Source organism: Chiloscyllium punctatum, chromosome 12 (assembly GCF_047496795.1).
Source record: "Chiloscyllium punctatum isolate Juve2018m chromosome 12, sChiPun1.3, whole genome shotgun sequence".
NCBI lineage: Eukaryota > Metazoa > Chordata > Chondrichthyes > Orectolobiformes > Hemiscylliidae > Chiloscyllium > Chiloscyllium punctatum.
In genome coordinates this window covers 6,208,156-6,226,618 of record NC_092750.1, presented here as the reverse complement: position 1 = coordinate 6,226,618, position 18,463 = coordinate 6,208,156, and the positions used below count along the sequence as shown (strand labels likewise).

Sequence of the window (18,463 nt, the reverse complement as noted above, 5' to 3'; positions counted from 1 at the left end):
GCAGATTTAAAGTGTCGGTTGAACATTCCCCCGACTGCGATTTTAATGGAAGCCTTAAATCATTTATTTGAAATGTATTAAAAAACTTATCCTGAGACCTCAGAATCCTTCTCTTTGCTCAGAACAATCTCAAGAATTTAGGTTCTGATTTGTAACTATTGTTTTGACAAATTTAGTTCAGTAGATCTATTTCAGACTTTAGCCAGATGCTGTATTTAGCAGTATAAAGCCTTTTGGAGGTTATAGATGAAAAGCTGTAAACCTGAAATAAACGCGAGCACAATGAGAATAGTCAACATCTGCAAAGAAAATAGGTTGATTAACCTTTTAAGTCTGTTTAGGTTTTTTGCTGCATAAGAGTAACATCATCTTGCTGCAAGTATATAGCAATTTGGGGAGTCCCCACTTTGGGTCATCTTAGCTGAAGCAGGATATGTTTGCCTCAGAGGGAATACAGCAAAGGTTCATGAGATTGAGCTTGAGAGTGGTCTGTGAGAGAGAGAGACAGTAGTAGAATGGGTCTATATTGCATGGGGTTTACGAAAATGAGAGATGATCTGGTTAAGAATATGAGAGGGCTTAACCAGATAGAAACCAAGGCTGCTTTTCTTTAGATGCGAATCCTTGAACTAGAGAAAGCAGTAAAGGAAAAAGTCAAATAAAACAAAATTTTGCAGATGCTGGAAATCTGAAGTAAACACTTAGACATACTTACATTTCTGAAGAAGTTATATTGGATTGGACCCATCAACTCTTTTTCTCTGCACAGGTACTGAGATTCTCCAGTATCTTCTGCAGTTTTCTCAGGGAGACTAGGATAACGGGTTGCCATAAACATCTTCACTTGGAGGACAATCAGTCAATGGAATTTTCTACCCAGAGGGCTGTGGATGTGCAGTCACATCGAGGGAAATGAAGATAGGGCAGGAAAAGGGAGTTGATATTGGAGCTCAGCCATGATGTTATTGAACGCTGGAACTCTCTGAGTTGTATAACTAATTCCTGTTATTTCTTATGTTCTTTTAAACTTAAGTGAAGAGTCTTTATGCAGGATCAGACCCTGCTTCTCTTATGCAAAGTTGACAGCGAGTGAATAGCTTTCAGTCTTTACTCTTTTAGCACCTATCAAAAAAAATTGTTGCTTTGATTGTATTTGTTCTTTCGTGATCAGGGTGTCTAATAATGTCAACGTAAAAGTGATAAAGTGTGGCTACATGATATATCCACAACAGGATTCAGGTCACCTGGTTCATGATGGTGTTCATGGTCCATGGAAACCTCTTTCCATTCTACTTCCTCCGAACAGCACTGAGATGTACTTCCTTTCTTCCTGATGTGCATATCTTGCTTTGCCTTAAATGCATCTCTGAGATTTGGCTCAACCACATCCTGTTGCAAATCATGCATTTTCTGTATTCTCTTGGTAAAGAAATTTCTCTTAAATTGATTATTGGCTTCATTAGAGCACTTGTATTTGAGTGCTCTAATTTTGGATTTCCTCATGAGTGGAAACATCGACTTCTGTTCTATCATGATAGAAAATGCTTTTGAGTTTTAAAAGCAGCAGTGTGTGCTAAGGGTTATCATACCTGCTTTGGAAATGAGGTTTGCAACTGATGCTATTCTTAGTGGTGGGACCCACCCAAGCAGCTCTATATAAATAGCAGGGTTATTTTCCATTGATTATGAAAATTCCACACTGGTCTTTTTTTTAAAATATAGATATTTTTATTAAGAAAGAAGATTTTTAATATTTTTTACAAAATTACAAAAGTAATACAAACTAGTGTATTTCACTTTACAATTTAATAACAACATCAATATAAAATTTAAAAAAACTAACTACTAATGTATTCTACAAATGTCCAAAACATAAAATAGGATATCATACATTATTAACAATAAACAAAGAAGTAAATAAATCACTAGATACATACTCAAAATAAATTTATATCAAGTCATAACAAGACCCATAGTTATACGGGATTCCTCCTCCCAGGGGCCCCCAAACCAGCCGGAACCATTACCACATCCAAGAAAAAGCCCTGGACAATACAGGGGATGGTGGTATAGTGGTGAGCATAGCTGCCTTCCAAGCAGTTGACCTGGGTTCGATTCCCAGCCATCACAGTGTTGTAAACAACCTTTAGTGGGTGGCACGGTAGCACAGTGGTTAGCACTGTTACCTCACATCGCCAGAGACCCGCGTTCAATTCCTGCCTCAGGCGACTGACTGTGTGGAGTTTGCACATTCTCCCCGTGTCTGTGTGGGTTTCCTCCGGGTGCTCCCGTTTCCTCCCACAGTCCAAAGACGTGCAGGTCAGGTGAATTGGCCATGATAAATTGCCCATAGTGTTAGGCGAAGGGGTAAATGTAGGGGTATGGGTGGGTGGGAGGTCGGTGTGGGCTTGTTGGGCCGAAGGGCCTGTTTCCACACTGTAAGTAATCTAATCTAACCTGTGTCAATGTAGTTCAAAAAGGGCTGCTGTGTTCTATAAAATAATTCCGTTTTTTGGTACACTATATTCATAAGGAAGTCAAGGGGGATATATTCCATGACTAACCTGTGCCAATTTAAAAGCCCTGGGGGACCTTTGGATGCCCAATTCACTAAAATATTTTTCCTCGCACAAAAGGAAAGGATAGTAAATAATTTCCTCCCGTATATGTCCAGAGAGGGAAAATTTGGGGAGCCCAAAAGTAGGGAAACTGGATCCAATCCAATTTCCGTACCCAAAATCTTTGTCATGGTATTCGCTACTCTGTCCCAATACCTGCGGATCTTATGGCATGTCCACAGACAGTGCATGGGAGTACCATCTCATTTTTGCATTTTGGACACATTGGGAATGCCCGTGCCTTGAACTTTGCGAGTCGTTCAGATGCCATGTGAACCTTGTGAAGTATCTTCAATTGAGTAGCCTGAGTTCTGTTACAGATAGAAATCTTCCTGGCATTTTCCCAGACATCCTCCCACATTTCTAAAGAGGTTTCCAACCCTAATTCTTGATTCCAGGTTATATAACCGTTCCATGTCCTTCAGTACTTTATTGCATAGTAAGTGGAAGAGAGTACTGACCGAGGGCAGCCCAATTCGGCCAAAGCCCTCTCCTTTCCCTATCCAATTTATAAGGATTGACTATGAGTGTGGTCTTCTTTGGGATAAAGTCTCGTATTTGAAAATACTGAAAAAGGTCCTTGTTAGGCAGTCCAAACTTCTGGCGCAGCTGCTCAAAGGACATCATGACCTCCCCGTCCCAAGATACCTCTGGACTCCCAAATTTTGAATGTAGCAATCAGCCAATCCTGGCTGAAATCCCAATATTCCCACGATGGGGGCATAAGGGGAGGTTTTATGCAGGTTACCCTCATCTTGTTGCATTATCCTCCATGCTTTGATTGTATTTAATACAATAGGATTTTTACAATGGTCTGTAATAGCTCTCATCTTGTCCATAAATAGTAGATTGATGAGGGGACATTTTGCTTGGGAAGTCTCAATATCTAACCAGATTGATTGTGGGTCACAAGAGACCCAATCAGCTACATAAGATAATAGGGAGCTCAGTTGGTACCTCCTGAAATCCGGAAAGTCCAGCCCTCCCTTTACTTGTGGAAGCTGTAGCTTTCCTAATTAGATAAGGGGCCGTCTATGATTCCAAATAAAGGAGCCGAGCCAACTGTAAAGCTTACGTAACGCCTGTCTCGGCAGCATCAAGGGGAACATTCTCGTAGGATACAGAAGATGAGGTGGGATATTCATCTTAACTAAGGCTACTCTGCCTAGCCAGGATATTGGGAGATCTTCCCAGTGTTGGAGGTTCTGCCTTATTTTCTCTAATAAGTGTGTATAATTGGCTTTATTTGGCTGACCAAATACCGGAGTAATAAAATTAGCTAAGTTAAAAAAACCTTCTAGTGACCACCGAAAGGGAAAATAAGATCCATCCGGAAAATTGGATATATTGACAAGGCCACCCGACAGCATGGCATCTGATTTCACAAAGTTGATTTTGTAACCTGAGAACATGCCAAATCATTTGAATTAAGCGGGGCACAGATGCCAAAGGATCACTTAAGAAAAGGAGGACATCATCAACATAGAGAGTAATTTTGTGCTTGTCTGATCCAACCTCCAGAGTTGTTATGTTAGGGTCAGTTTGTATAGCTTCCATCAGCAGCTCAATCACTAGCGTAAATAATAATGGTGAGAGAGGACATCCCTGGTGACAGCCTCTGCCAATGCTAAAGCTATCTGAACTTAAACCGTTGGTGATCACCGCTGCTTTGGGATCGTTATATAATACTGTAACCCATTTAGTAAAGACCTCTCTAACACCAAACCATTCCAGCGTATAAAAGACATATGGCCATTCTACCTGATCGAATGCCTTCTCTGCATCTTGAGAGACAACTAAACCCGGTATCGCTCTCTGCTGGCAGACTTGTACCATATTTACGACTCTTCTAATGTTATTAGTTGACCTGTGACCCTTTATAAACCCTGTCTGGTCCTCTTTTATAATGAATGGTAAAACCCTCTCCAGCCTTAGTCCTCGGCAACTGTCTGCGTGAAGTTTGCACGTTCTCCCTGTGTCTGTGGGGGTTTCCTTCGGGTGCTCTGGTTTCCTCCCACAGACCAAAGATGTGCAGGTTAGGTGAATTGGCCATGCTAAATTGCCCATAGTGTTTGATGCATTAGTCAGGGGTAAATGTAGGGGAATAGAGTCTGGGTGGGTTGCTCTTCAGAGGGTCAGTGTGGACTTGTTGGGCCGAAGGGCATGTTTCCACACTGGAGGGAATCTAATCATATGAAGAGCAGTCTTCTGGGGCCTTTCCCTTCCTAAGAATGAGAGAAATATTTGCTTCTCTCAACAAAGGTGGGAGGCAGCCCTGACTATGTGAATAGTTATACATATTTATGAGTGGCCCAGCCAGTTCCCTTATAAATTCTTTCTAGAACTCAGCCTGGAATCCGTCTGGTCCAGGCTCTTCGCCACTCTGAAGCTGCCTACCTGCCTCCTGTACTTCCTGGGTTGTCAGGGGGGCATTCAAGAATGACACCTGTTCCAAGGTTAGGCCCAGGAGGGCCAGATTTTTAAAGAAAGACTCCATCTTCCTGATTCTATCCTCACAGTCCTGCGACATAGAGAATGCTTCAGTTCCAAATTTAAAAGGGTGTGCCGGGGGCAATAAGGATTCAAAATCCCATTTTCCTCTCCATATATTAGGGCTTTAATCAATATATACCGCCCAGACTCATCTTTTATCTGGCTTAGCATTTGGAAGGGAAGATTCTTCCGAATAAGAATGGCTACTCCCCTACTTTTAGAGCTGAAAGGTGAAAAGAACACCTAGCAAAACCCACCCTGTTGCTGCTTCGAGTGCTCCTTATCAAGTAGATGTGGCTCCTGTAAAAGAGCTATGCCAACCCTTTCTTTTTTAAGACTTGATAATATATTTTTCCTTTTGATTGGTGAATGGCTCCCCTTGACATTCCAGGTGCATCACCTAAACGAATGTCTAGCCATGATCATCCAGGCAGGCCCGAGACCCCCCAGGAGGAAGAACCCAACCCAAAAGACATTGAATAAAGATCAAAGAAAATTCATGTATAAAAAAATTATTTAAAACAGTTAAATCAAAACAATTAAGAACTACTCCTAAGTAAAATTAACATAAAGCATATTTAAAAGGAGACTTTCCCCTTTGCTTAAAGGGGGCACTGCTACCTTCCTGTAACCCCACCATAATCTCTTTCAGCTAGGGCCCTGCCCTCGGCCCAGCTATTACAAAATAGAGTTAATAAATTCCAGTATCTTATAAAACAGAAGTTAAAAGTGGTGACCTACCCGGCCCCACACTATCACTTAGCTACGCTTAACAAAACAACGCAAGATAGAATTATTTAAGATTAGGAAATTACAATCCCAGCAAGTATTAGAACATAGAACACAGAACAATACAGCACAGAACAGGCTCTTCGGCCCACGATGTTGTGCCGAGCATTTGTCCTAGCTTAAGCACCTATCCATGTACCTATCCAATTGCCGCTTAAAGGTCACCAATGATGCTGACTCTGCCACTCCCACAGGCAGCGCATTCCATGCCCCCACCACTCTCTGGGTAAAGAACCTACCCCTGACATCCCCCCTATACCTTCCACCCTTCACCTTAAATTTATGTCCCCTTGTAACACACTGTTGTACCCAGGGAAAAAGTCTCTGACTGTCTACTCTATCTATTCCCCTGATCATCTTATAAACCTCTATCAAGTCACCCCTCTTCCTTCGCCGTTCCAATGAGAAAAGGCCTAGCACTCTCAACCTATCCTCATACGACCTATTCTCCATTCCAGGCAACATCCTGGTAAATCTCCTCTGCACCCTCTCCAAAGCTTCCACATCTTTCCTAAAATGAGGTGACCAGAACTGCACACAGTACTCCAAATGTGGCCTTACCAAGGTCTTGTACAGCTGCAACATCACCTCATGACTCTTGAATTCAGTCCCTCTGCTAATGAACGCTAATACACCATAGGCCTTCTGACAAGCTCTATCCACCTGAGTGGCAACTTTCAAAAATCTATGAACATAGACCCCAAGATCCCTCTGTTCCTCCACCTTACTAAGAACCCTACCGATAACCCTGTATTCTGCATTCTTATTTGTCCTTCCAAAATGGACAACCTCACACTTGACAGGGTTGAACTTCATCTGCCACTCCTCAGCCCAGCTCTGCATCATATCTAAGTCCCTTTGCAGCCGACAACAGCCCTCCTCACTATCCACAACTCCACCAATCTTCGTATCGTCTGCAAATTTACAGACCCACCCTTCGACTCCCTCTACCAAGTCATTAATAAAAATTACAAACAGCAGAGGACCCAGAACTGATCCCTGCAGAACTCCACTTGTAACTGGGCTCCAGGCTGAATATTTACCATCTACCACCACTCTCTGACTTCGACCGGTTAGCCAGTTCTCTATCCAACTGGCCAAACAGTCCACTATCCCATGCCTCCTGCCTTTCCGCATAAGCCTACCATGGGGAACCTTATCAAATGCCTTACTAAAATCCATGTATACTACATCCACTGCTCTACCCTCATCCACATGCTTGGTCACCTCCTCAAAGAATCCAGTAAGACTTGTAAGGCAAGACCTACCCCTCACAAATCCGTGCTGGCAGTCCCTAATCAAGCAGTGTCTTTCCAGATACTCATAAATCCTATCCCTCGGTACCCTTTCACTACTTTGCCGACCACCGAAGTAAGACTAACCAGTCTGTAATTCCCGGGGTTATCCCTATTCCCTTTTTTGAACAGGGGCACAACATTTGCCACTCTCCAGTCCCCTGGTACCACCCCCGTTGACAGTGAAGACGAAAAGATCATTGCCAACGGTTCTGCAATTTCCTCTCTTGCTTCCCTCATAATCCTAGGATATATCCTGTCAGGCCCGGAGGACTTGACTATCCTCAAGTTTTTCAAAATGCCCAACACATCTTCCTTCCTAACAAGTATCTCCTCTAGCTTACCAGTCTGTTTCATACTCCCTCTTCAACAATACGGTCCCTCTCATTTGTAAATACTGAAGAAAAATACTCATTCAAGACCCCTCCTATCTCTTCCGACTCAATACACAGTCTCCCACTACTGTCCTTGATCGGACCTACCTCCGTTCTCGTCATTCTCATGTTTCTCACATACGCATAAAAGGCCTTGGGGTTATCCTTGATCCTACCTGCCAAAGATTTTTCATGCCCTCTCTTAGCTCTCCTAATCCCTTTCTTCAGCTCCCTCCTGGCTATCCTGTATCCCTCCAACGCTTTGTCTGAACCTTGTTTCCTCAACCTTATGTAAGCCTCCTTCTTCCTCTTTACAAGACATTCAACCTCCCTCGTCAACCAAGGTTTCCTCACACGACCATTTCTTTCCTCCCTGACAGGTACATACATATCAAGGACACGTCGTATCTGTTCTTTGAAAAAGTTCCACATTTCAGTGACATTCTTCCCTGACAGCTTATGCTCCCAATTTACGCTCCTCAGATCCTGTCTTGCAGCATCGTATTTACCCTTCCCCAAATTGTAAAACCTACCTGTTGCACGCACCTATCTCTCTCCATAACCAAGGTGAAAGTCACAGAATTGTGGTCACCATCACCAAAGTGCTCACCCACGAACAAGCCCATCACTTGTCCCGGTTCGTTACCAAGTACCAAATCCAATATGGCCTCCCCTCTGGTCGGACAATCTACATACTGAGTTAGAAAAGCTTCCTGGACACACTGCACAAATACCGCCCCGTCCAATCTACTTGATCTAAAGAGCTTCCAATCAATATTTGGGAAGTTGAAATCGCCCATGACTACTACCCTGTGGCTTCTGCACTTTTCCAAAATCTGTTTCCCAATCTGTTTCTCCACATCTCTGCTGCTATTGGGGGGCCTATAGTAAACACCCAACAAGGTGACTGCTCCTTTCCTATTTCTGATTTCAGCCGTTATACCATTCCTAATTAGCAATGCCACCCCCCCCCAACCTTACTGAAACATCTGTAACCAGGAACCTCCAACAACCATTCCTGTCCCTCTTCTATCCATGTTTCCGTGCTGGCCACAACATCGTAGTCCCAAGTACCGATTCACGCCTTAAGTTCACCCACCTTATTTCTGATACTCCTTGCATTGAAGTATACACACTTGAATCCATCTCTGTGTCCACAAGTATTCCCTGTCAGTGCTACCTTCTCCACAGCCTCCCTACGTTCTTGGACATCCTGAAAAGCAGCTAACCTACTTGCTGGACTACAAGTCCGGATCCCATCCCCCTGCCAAATTAGTTTAATCCCCCCCGAAGAGTGCTAGCAAACCTACCTCCCAGGATATTGGTGCCCTTCTGGTTCAGGTGCAACCCGTCCTGCTTGTACAGGTCCCACCTTTCCCAGAATGCAGTCCAATTGTCCATATACTTGAAGCCCTCCCTCCTACACCATCCTTGCAGCCACGTGTTCAACTGCACTCTCTCCCTATTCCTTGCCTCACTGTCACGTGGCACCAGAGATGATGACTCGGTCCGGCCTAGCTTTTAGCTTCCAGCCTAACTCCCTGAGCTCCTGAATAACCTCCCCACCCCTCTTCCTACCTATGTCGTTGGTGCCAATGTGCACCACGACTTCTGGCTGCACACCCTCCCCCTTAAGGATTCTAAAGACACGGTCCGAGACATCTCGGACCCTGGCACCCGGGAGGCAACAAACCATCTGAGAGTCTCGCCCATGTCCACAGAACTGCCTGTCTGTCCCTCTAACTGTAGAGTCTCCTATAACTAGTGCTCTCCTCCTCTCCCCCTTTCCCTTCTGAGCCTCAGAGCCGGACCTCGTGCCAGACACCCGGTCACTGCAGCTTAACCCTGCTAGGCCGTTCCCCCTCAACAGTATCCAAAGCGGTAGACTTATTGTTGAGGGGAACGACCACAGTGGATCCCTGCACTGCCTGCTTCCTCCCCTTCCCACCTCTAACTGTTACCCAGCTATCTCTGTTCTCTGGCATAACTATGTCTCTGTAGCTTCTACCTATCACCCTCTCAGACTCTCTAATAATTCTCAGTTCATCCAACTCCAGCTCCAGTTCCCTAACGCGGTCTGTGAGGAGCTGGAGCTGGCTGCACTTCCTGCAGGTGAAGTCGGCAGGAGCATTGGTGGTCACCCCTACCTCAAACATCCTGCAGGAGGAACATTCCACTGCCTGCGCTGCCATAACACTGCTGCGAAAAGACAGTTGGCATCGAGGTAAGTTCTTAAATAACAATCACTTACCTTCTCGACCGGCTCTGCGCTCCGACTTCACTTCCACCCAGCTCCCGCCGCTCTCTGCTGCAAAAATAAACTAAATAGGAAAAAAGAAAGATAACCCCACTCAGAAACATTCCCCAATAATCAAATAAGCCACATGAGCTATTGATAAGAGACCAAAGAAGGAATGTGGAACAGGCACCCCCCTCCTACCCCAGGGAAAGATGGACAAAAGAAAGATAGAGAAAGAAGGAAGGATGGGGGGGGGGGGTGTAAAATAAAGTCGTTATCCATACAGTTCATGTCCCGCAGTCTATTTGAGAGCATCCAGGAATTCTTTTACTTTCTCTAGTGATCCAAAGTTATATATAGATCCTCCATGACTGAAGCATAACATTGCCGGATATCCCATGGATTATTGAATATTTAAGTCTCTCAGACGCTTCTTCACCTCGTTGAATTCCCTCCTCTTGTCGACCGTGACCAGAGAAATGTCCTGAATCAACATTATCTTGGAGCCCTTGTACATCATGGCCTGGGGATCCTTCTCCATGATTCTGGAGGCCTCCATCAGAATTAGTTTTTCCCTGTAACATTGAAGTTGAACTAGAACCGGACAGGGACGTTGGTCCGAGCCGGGTCTGCACACAACAACACGGTGGGCCCGCTCAACCCGCACTCAGCCCAGCTCCGACTCCAATTTCAGTAGTTGTGTGAGCCGTTGCTCCAGGAAATCCACAAGCTGGCCTTCCTCCTCTCGTTCGGGAATGCCCAGCAAATGAATATTTTTTCAATTACCTTGATTTTCGAGGTTGTCAATGAGCTCCTCTAGGGTCTGGACTCGCCGCTCCAGAGCTCGGACCTGACCCACGGATGATTCAGCAGCAGTCTCTGAGGCCGTGGCCTGTTGCTCCAACCCTCCGACACGCTGCCCAAGTTCCTCAATCTCTCGGTCATGCTGCATCGATCTTCTCTCGGAGTTTGATGAACTCCGAGATCAGGCTCGCCTCTGTAGGTAAATCCCCCGAGGCGGCTGCAGACGTCTCTGCTGCTGCGGGACGGAGGAGGAGGGGTCCCTACCTGTTGTGAACTGCGAGAGTTTTTGCTCTTAGTCATTTTAAAAAAAGCACCAAACTGTTGAAGTTTGATGCAAAATGGCCAAGAGTGCTGGGCAAAAGCTATTTTGTGTAATTTAACAGGTGCGGTGAGGGTGGGCACCTCACTTTGCCTGAGTCTTTGGCAGAGCTCTGAAGACTCAGATCGACCGGATTGCCACCATCTTGAATCTCTCCCACACTGGTCATTTTAATTTGTGCAATCCTTAATTTACTTTCCATGTGACCATCATTAAACCAGTAAGTGGAAACATACTCAGTGTTTTCGATGCTGATGCTTATTTTGTAATTTTCTCTCAACTGAATAGTGGCCCAACAGAAATAACAGAAGGTGTGTTCTGCCTCGATTTGGCAAGGTTTGAAAGAAGAGGCATTGTATTTTCCCATATTTGTTGCGACAAATGTTACTTTTAATCATGCATTATATATGTAAAAATATGGAAAAGATACGTCCTGTTTAGAAAATCAGATTTACTCCATTCCATTGTATAGAAAAACAAATTGAAGGTGATGGTGTCTTGCTTGCGTAGGAATGACACAGCCTTGCCTTTTTCTGTTATTCTGTGCAGAGGTGCACTAAGGAATGACCTAATTTTCTGCAGACCCACACTGAGAATGATAAAATTATGGGGAAATTCCTGATGGTGAGTGTAGAAGGAGTAGGACTAATTGAATAGATCAATTAAAGAACCAATACAGCAGTTGCATGACCTCCTGCTATGTTGCATCATTCTGCGGTTGTTGACACAGACGTTTATACTCTGCCCAGATGAGATATAGAACAGCCAAATACATTATGCAAAAAGCCATTGTGATATGTCACTGGATTCCTTTGGCCCTAATTCCTTACTGTGTTGGGTACACATTGCTAACACATGCTAAATAAGATTGAGTAGGGTTCTCGTGCAGTCGTTTTTTGCTGATAAGTTCCTGGCTGTAGTTTGCTTCCCCATAATTAAGTGATGCTTACTATTTGCTCCATTTATTTGCTTTGAACCTCCTTGTGTATGATACAGGATCTGATTGCCACATTATTTATGAATGAAAGATTTAATCAGATCAGGCACCAAACTGAATCTCCAGCCCAAATAGTAGCTGACACTTAAGTTTTGCCAGCCGTGTGAATTGTTGAGTGAGATGAGTTTGATTGTTGTTTTCCAGGTTGCTTCATATGAGACTTCTCTGCTTTGAGAAGGAAGCAGCAGTGGTATCTCTTTGGTTGTCTCACTGCTTGCAATAATGGTCATTGTTCAATGCTTGCCACTATCATCATACAATTCATGCTGACGTTTCAGTACAATACTGAGGAAGAGTTGCACTGTTGAAGTTGCTACCTTTGTAATGAGATGTTAAACCATAACCCAGTTGACTCTTAGGTGAAAGAAAAGATCTCAAGACATTATTGAAAGAAGAGCCAGGAAAGTTTTCTTTGACCTTCTGGCTAATAATTATTCCTCAACTAAAATCACTGAATGAGCTTATTTGGCCATGATCTGATCGATTGTGGAAGTTTGCAGTGCAAATGGCGGCATGGTGGCTCAGTGGTTAGCACTGCAGCCTCACAGTGCCAGGGACTCAGGTTCGATTTCAGTCTCGGCTGACCGTCTGTGTGGACTTTGCACATTCTGCGTGGGTTTCCTCCAGGTGCTCCGGTTTCCTCCCACAGTCCAAGGATGTACAGGTCAGGTGAATTGACCATGCTAAATTGCCCATAGTGTTAGGTGCATTAGTCAGAGGGAGATGGGTCTGGGTGAGTTGTTCTTTGGAGGGTCAGTGTGTGGACTTATTGGGCCGGAAGGCCTGTTTCCACACTATAGGGAATCTAATCTAAAAAAAATTGTTTTTGCATTTCCTAGAGTGCAACAGTGACTACACTTCAAAGGTACTTCATTAGATGTAAAGAGTTTTGAGATGTCCTAAAATCAAGAAAGTCATTTAGTCAACATTGACCTTCTCACTGATGTTTAGTTTGAATTCTGCGAAGGCCACACAAGAATCCTAAGGAAATTAAAATCAGTGGGAATCGGGGGCAATCCTCCACTCGATGCCAAGTACAAAGGAAGACTATTGTCATTTTTGGAGGCAAGACATTGCAGTCTCAGAACCTTATACAGATGTTCATTAGGGTACTATCTTATGCATGATCATCTTCAATTGCTTCATAGATAAACGTCTGTCCTTCATATGATGGAGTAGAGATGTTGATTGATGTTTGCAGTACGCAGTAGTTACTGCTCAGATGCTGTCATAGCACGGCCACATACAACAAGATCTGGACAATATTCAGGCTTGGACTGATAAGTGGCACGGTACATTTGCACTATGCAAAATACTAAGCAATAGCCACCACCAACAAGAGATAGCTTGATCTCCTCTCTTTTATGTTCAAGTGCATTATGATTGCCACATCTTCCAGCAATGTTCTGAAGGATTACCAATCACCAGGTACTTGGCTGCCAACTCCCCAAACCCTGTCCACCATCGACAAGCCACAACACAGGAGTATGATGTTTTGGATTCCTGGGTGTGAGAGATACTGACCAAAGACTGCATTGTTGAACTGTTCAATTGATTGCAGTTTCATTTATCATCAAACTTAAATAAATGACAAGATAACTCAAAAGGAGAGTGAAATTAGTTTTAAAGACTTTTATTCAACAGAATTCCTTCTGCAGGGATTCAGTAATGTGGTAGTGTTGTTTTGCAGGCATGGTAAGGTTGCACACAGTGAAGGGTGTACTGAAAGAATGAGCCATGTAAAGCAAAAAGAAATCCAGTTCAACTTCTGCAAGACCCTCCGTGAATCAATCTCAATTTAGACAGCACCGGCAACAGTGACAGCACAAATGGTTTCCAGGCATTGGGTTACGGAAGGAAACATTCAAAAAGGATTTCCGTTCTTGTTTGCTAATTAGTGATTCTTACTATAGAAAACACAGGTACTTCTCTGGTGACAGCAAGATTGTGGTGAAATAGGCTGCGACCACTCTCACACACATGAAGTGCAAGCACTTAGATGAGGTGCCAGAAGTGTATCCAGGGATGGATTGGCAGCTTCAGGGGAATGTGTAGGAAAATGAGGTATTAAGTAGTTATTCTTGTGTGGTGTTAGATATAGACCACCAGGTTATTGTACTATAACAGTATGATGAGACATGGAGTTACATTATGATTCCTGCATGTGAGTTTCTGCATGCTCTGCATAATAACTCCGGTAATTGTTAAGGGTCAATTTTCATGCCTGACCGTATTCAAAATGTCAGTTTGAATTGACCTGAATTGAATTGAATTTATTTTCACGTGTATCGAGGCACAGTGGAAAAGCTTTGTCTTGCGAGTAATACAGGCAGATCACAGAGTTATGTAGCTTTGAATCTGTACTGAAAACAAAAAAATGCTGGAAATCACAGCAGTAGACAGGCAGGAAAACATCATACACAGCAGTAGACAGACAGAGCACAGCAAGCCAGGCAGCATCAGGAGGTGCTGAAGTCAATGTTTTCGGTGTAACCCTTCTTCAGGCATCCGTGGCAAGAGAACAAGCTCATGTTTGAGTCTAGATGACTCTTCCTCAGAGCTGCACACATCATGTCAGCTCTGATGAAGAGTCATCTAGACTTGAAACATTAACTTGCTTTCTCTTCACGGGCGCTGCCTGATTCGTGATGATTTCCAGCATTTTTTTGTTTTCAAAAAACCCATTAAATATTGGTCCTGACTCCCTTATTGAGAGAATGTCAAAGATATACTCATAGATTCTTATAGCAATGGAGGAGACCATTTGGCACACTGTGTCTGTGCTGGTCGTCAAAGATGTAACTACATTAATCCCACTTTCCAACTTTTGACCCAAAGCTCTGGAGTTATGGCAATGTAAGTGAATAGATAAATACTGTTTACATATTATGAGAGTTTCTGACTCAACCTCCCTTTCAGACAGTGATTTCCAGAGACCCTCAGAGTGATATATGTTATCCTTAACTCTCCCTCTTAGCTTTCCATCTTCTACCTTAAATCCTTGCTCCCTGGTTATTAATTCCTCTCCTAACGAAAAAAAATACTTTCTTATTCAGTCTATCTGTGCCTCTTATAATTTTATACATCGATATTAAGTCCCTCTCATGTATTTGAAACATTTCCTTCCCAATATTTATGCTTCAGTTCAAAAATAGAGGTCAACTAGTCATTCTCACTTGCTCTGTCCAGACTATTTTCCACTTCTGCGTAAATAAAAATAGTGACTGAAGTTCAAAAGCAATTCGTTGTTAGCATTTCATAAAGAGAGGATTTCTTCCTGTTTCTACAGAATGTATAATGGTCAGCAAATTATTGCCTTTACATATGACTTGATGAGCTGGGAGAGCTTTCAAGCAATTTAATGGAATGGGATTTATTTAGCAGAATGCCATTGAGGAAAAATCTCATCTTGAATATGTTCACATTCCCATAAACATTTCATTAAAAGTGTTCAAACACACAAAGGTCTGTGCTGCAAATGTCTATCCTTGATCCTGGCTTTTGGAGCAGTGTCCAGCTAATTTAATTTGCCTGTTCCAGAATTAGGGTGTAGGTTTGCTCGCTGAGCTGTAGGTTTGATACCCAGACATTTCATTACCTGGCTAAGTAACATCATCAGTGGCGACCTCCAAGTGAAGCGAAGCTGTTGTCTCCTGCTTTCTATTTATATCTTTCTCCTTGATGGGGTTCCTGGGGTTTGTAGTGATGTAATTTCCTGCTCGTTTTCTGAGGGGTTGACAGATGGCATCTAGATTTATGTGTTTGTTTATGGCGTTGTGGTTGGAGTGCCAGGCCTCTATGAATTCTCTGGCATGTCTTTGCTCAGCCTGTCCCAGGATAGATGTGTTGTCCCAGTTGTTCCAGAATTCTCATTTGGTTAATTTTTCTTTCCCCCTCTTTCTGTAAAACTTTTTTGCCCACTCAAATTTGACATTGCACAGCACGTACATTGGCATGTTTGGCCTGTAAGAAAGATCTCTGTGGGCGGCACGGTGGCACAGTGGTTAGCACTGCTGCCTCACAGCGCCTGAGACCCGGGTTCAATTCCCGCCTCAGGCGACTGACTGTGTGGAGTTTGCACGTTCTCCCCGTGTCTGCGTGGGTTTCCTCCGGGTGCTCCGGTTTCCTCCCACAGTCCAAAGATGTGCAGGCCAGGTGAATTGGCCATGCTAAATTGCCCATAGTGTTAGGTAAGGGGTAAATGTAGATGTAGGGGTATGGGTGGGTTACGCTTCGGCGGGGCGGTGTGGACTTGTTGGGCCGAAGGGCCTGTTTCCACACTGTAAGTAATCTAATCTAATCTAATCTAAAACAAGCATATACCTTGGCCCGTTGGAGAATTTCCTAACAGCATCTTACCGTGGTTATGATCAATTTATTTTAATTTAGTTGCTGGTTTATTGATTTTTGTTTCTTTGCTGTTTATTTTGTTTGTACTTGCCAGTTTGTAATACCAGTTTTATTTTTGGAAATTGCCACTGAGGTTAAGGAGATTTGCATTGTAAATTCTCTGAAACTTCAATATAGCAGGTTTGTCAAATATTTTGAGGGGGAGTGCAGAATTAAACATTAATTCTCGCAAGTAGTAGCGAGAGGCTAGGATTTGAAGCTTCAAGTGTTTATGCTCTAGTTTTCTTGTTCACCCATTCATCCTTGGAATAGGTTTGATGCTTGTGTTGGCTGATCTCAGCCCAAACTGTCTTTAGTGATGTTGCAACTACTGTTGGCATCAGGCTGAGGAAAGGAATTAGTAAATCAGACAATGTTTCCAACTTCTGATCATTGCTCAGAACCACTGCTGAGTGAGCACAGACAGATAGAGACTGGGTACTATTACGACTCACTGGAGTAGCACTTTGGAAATCACATTCTGTTATTCTCAGGGTTCCTGTCTATGCACACATACAGACAGACACAGCCAAACAAAAAAGATGAGTGTTATAGGAGAAAGGAAAGACTGGGGAGCTAGCTTACTGGTTGTTGTCCACAGGTTTTGCTGATTCAAATGCTCCTTCTCAACCTTCCTTCTCCAGATACTTTCACTTGTTTGCAGGACACACAGGGTGAACGGTTCACACTCAAAACCTCTGAAATTAATTAAACGTCACGGTTTACAGCTACTGGAAAGGGGAAATAAACTGGTTATCTCCAGAAGCTTTTTACTGCAGAGCAAAAACTGCTCCTTCCTTTCTGGAGGTCTGATGGCTCTTCCTCAAAATTCACTTCCACAAGCTGTTCACCATCCTAGGAACCAATTACAAAGTTGTTGGCAAGCAGGAGGCCTTTAGTCTGTGTTCTAGTGACCAGGTAATCAGCTACTTGTTGCCTGACAAAACTTAATTTGTACATTTATCTTCATTTCCAGCTCATTTGTAACTAGATCTCCATAATTGCTTAAACAAAGCAGATGTTTAAACAGCATTTAAACAGCAGTGTCTGGTTACTTGCTTTTAATAATGGACAGTAATCTTTTACCATCCTTGGTTTTTAAAATAGTTCTTTTCCCATTTCATTGAGTCATGCAATCACACAGCACGGTAACAGACTCTTCAGTCCAACTGATCCATGCCAACCAAGTTGCCCAAATGAAATGTCACATTTATCAGCATTTGGCCCATATCCCTATAAACCTTTCCTATTCATGTATCTGTCCAAATGTCTTTTAAATGCTATAACTGTATCTGCATCTTACCACTTTCTCTGGCAAGTTGTTGTACATACAAACCACCCTCTGTGTGAAAATGTTGACCCTCAGGTCCCTTTTAAGCCTTTCTCCTCTCACTTTAAAAATGTGCCCTCTAGTTTTTGGCTCCCCTACCCTAAGAAAAAGACCTTTGCTATTCACCTTATTTGTGCCCTTCATGATTTAACAAAACTCTGTAAGGTCACCCCCTCAACTTCCTACGCTCCAGTAAAAAAAGTCCAAACCTATCCCGCCTCTCCTTACACAAACCTTCCAGTCCCAATAACATCTTTTTGTGCACCCTCTCTAATTTAATAATATCCTTTCAATAAAAGGGCAACCAGAAGTCTACACAGTATTCCAAAGGTGGCCTCACCACTGTCCCATAGAGCCACAACATGACATCCCAATCTTGTACTCAATGGTTACAGCATAGAAAACAGGAGCAGGAGTTGGCTATTTGGCCTTTTGAGCCTTCTCTGCCATTCAATATAATCATGGCTGACCATCCAATTCAGTGCCCTGTTTCTGCTTTTTCCCTATACCCCTTGATCCCTTTAGCCCTAAGAATGATATCTGTCTTGATTTTAAAAACATTCAGTGTTTTGGCCTCAACTGCTCTCTGTAGCAGAGAATTCCACAGACTCATCACTCTCTGAGTGAAAACATTTTCCTCATTTCGGTCCTAAGTGACCTACAACTATCTCCCATGGTTCTGGCCTGATTGATTTTCAGGAACATCTTTCTTGTGTTTACCCCGTCTAGCCCTGTTGGAGTTTTATAGGTTCCTATGAGATTCCCCTGATTTTTCTAAACTCCAGTCTAAAATATAGTGCAAATTGGTCCAGTCTC

At 43.3% G+C, this 18,463-nt stretch overlaps 1 protein-coding gene and 1 non-coding gene across 2 annotated transcripts in view; both read left to right on the top strand.

The window, feature by feature from the left end:
• eefsec (eukaryotic elongation factor, selenocysteine-tRNA-specific) overlaps positions 1 to 18,463 on the top strand; it is a 417,489-nt gene that overhangs the window by 93,442 nt on the left and 305,584 nt on the right. The gene's annotated exons all lie outside the window — the stretch shown is intronic.
• trnag-ucc (transfer RNA glycine (anticodon UCC)) lies at positions 2,059 to 2,130 on the top strand. The gene has a single exon. It is a non-coding gene; the product is annotated as a tRNA-Gly (tRNA).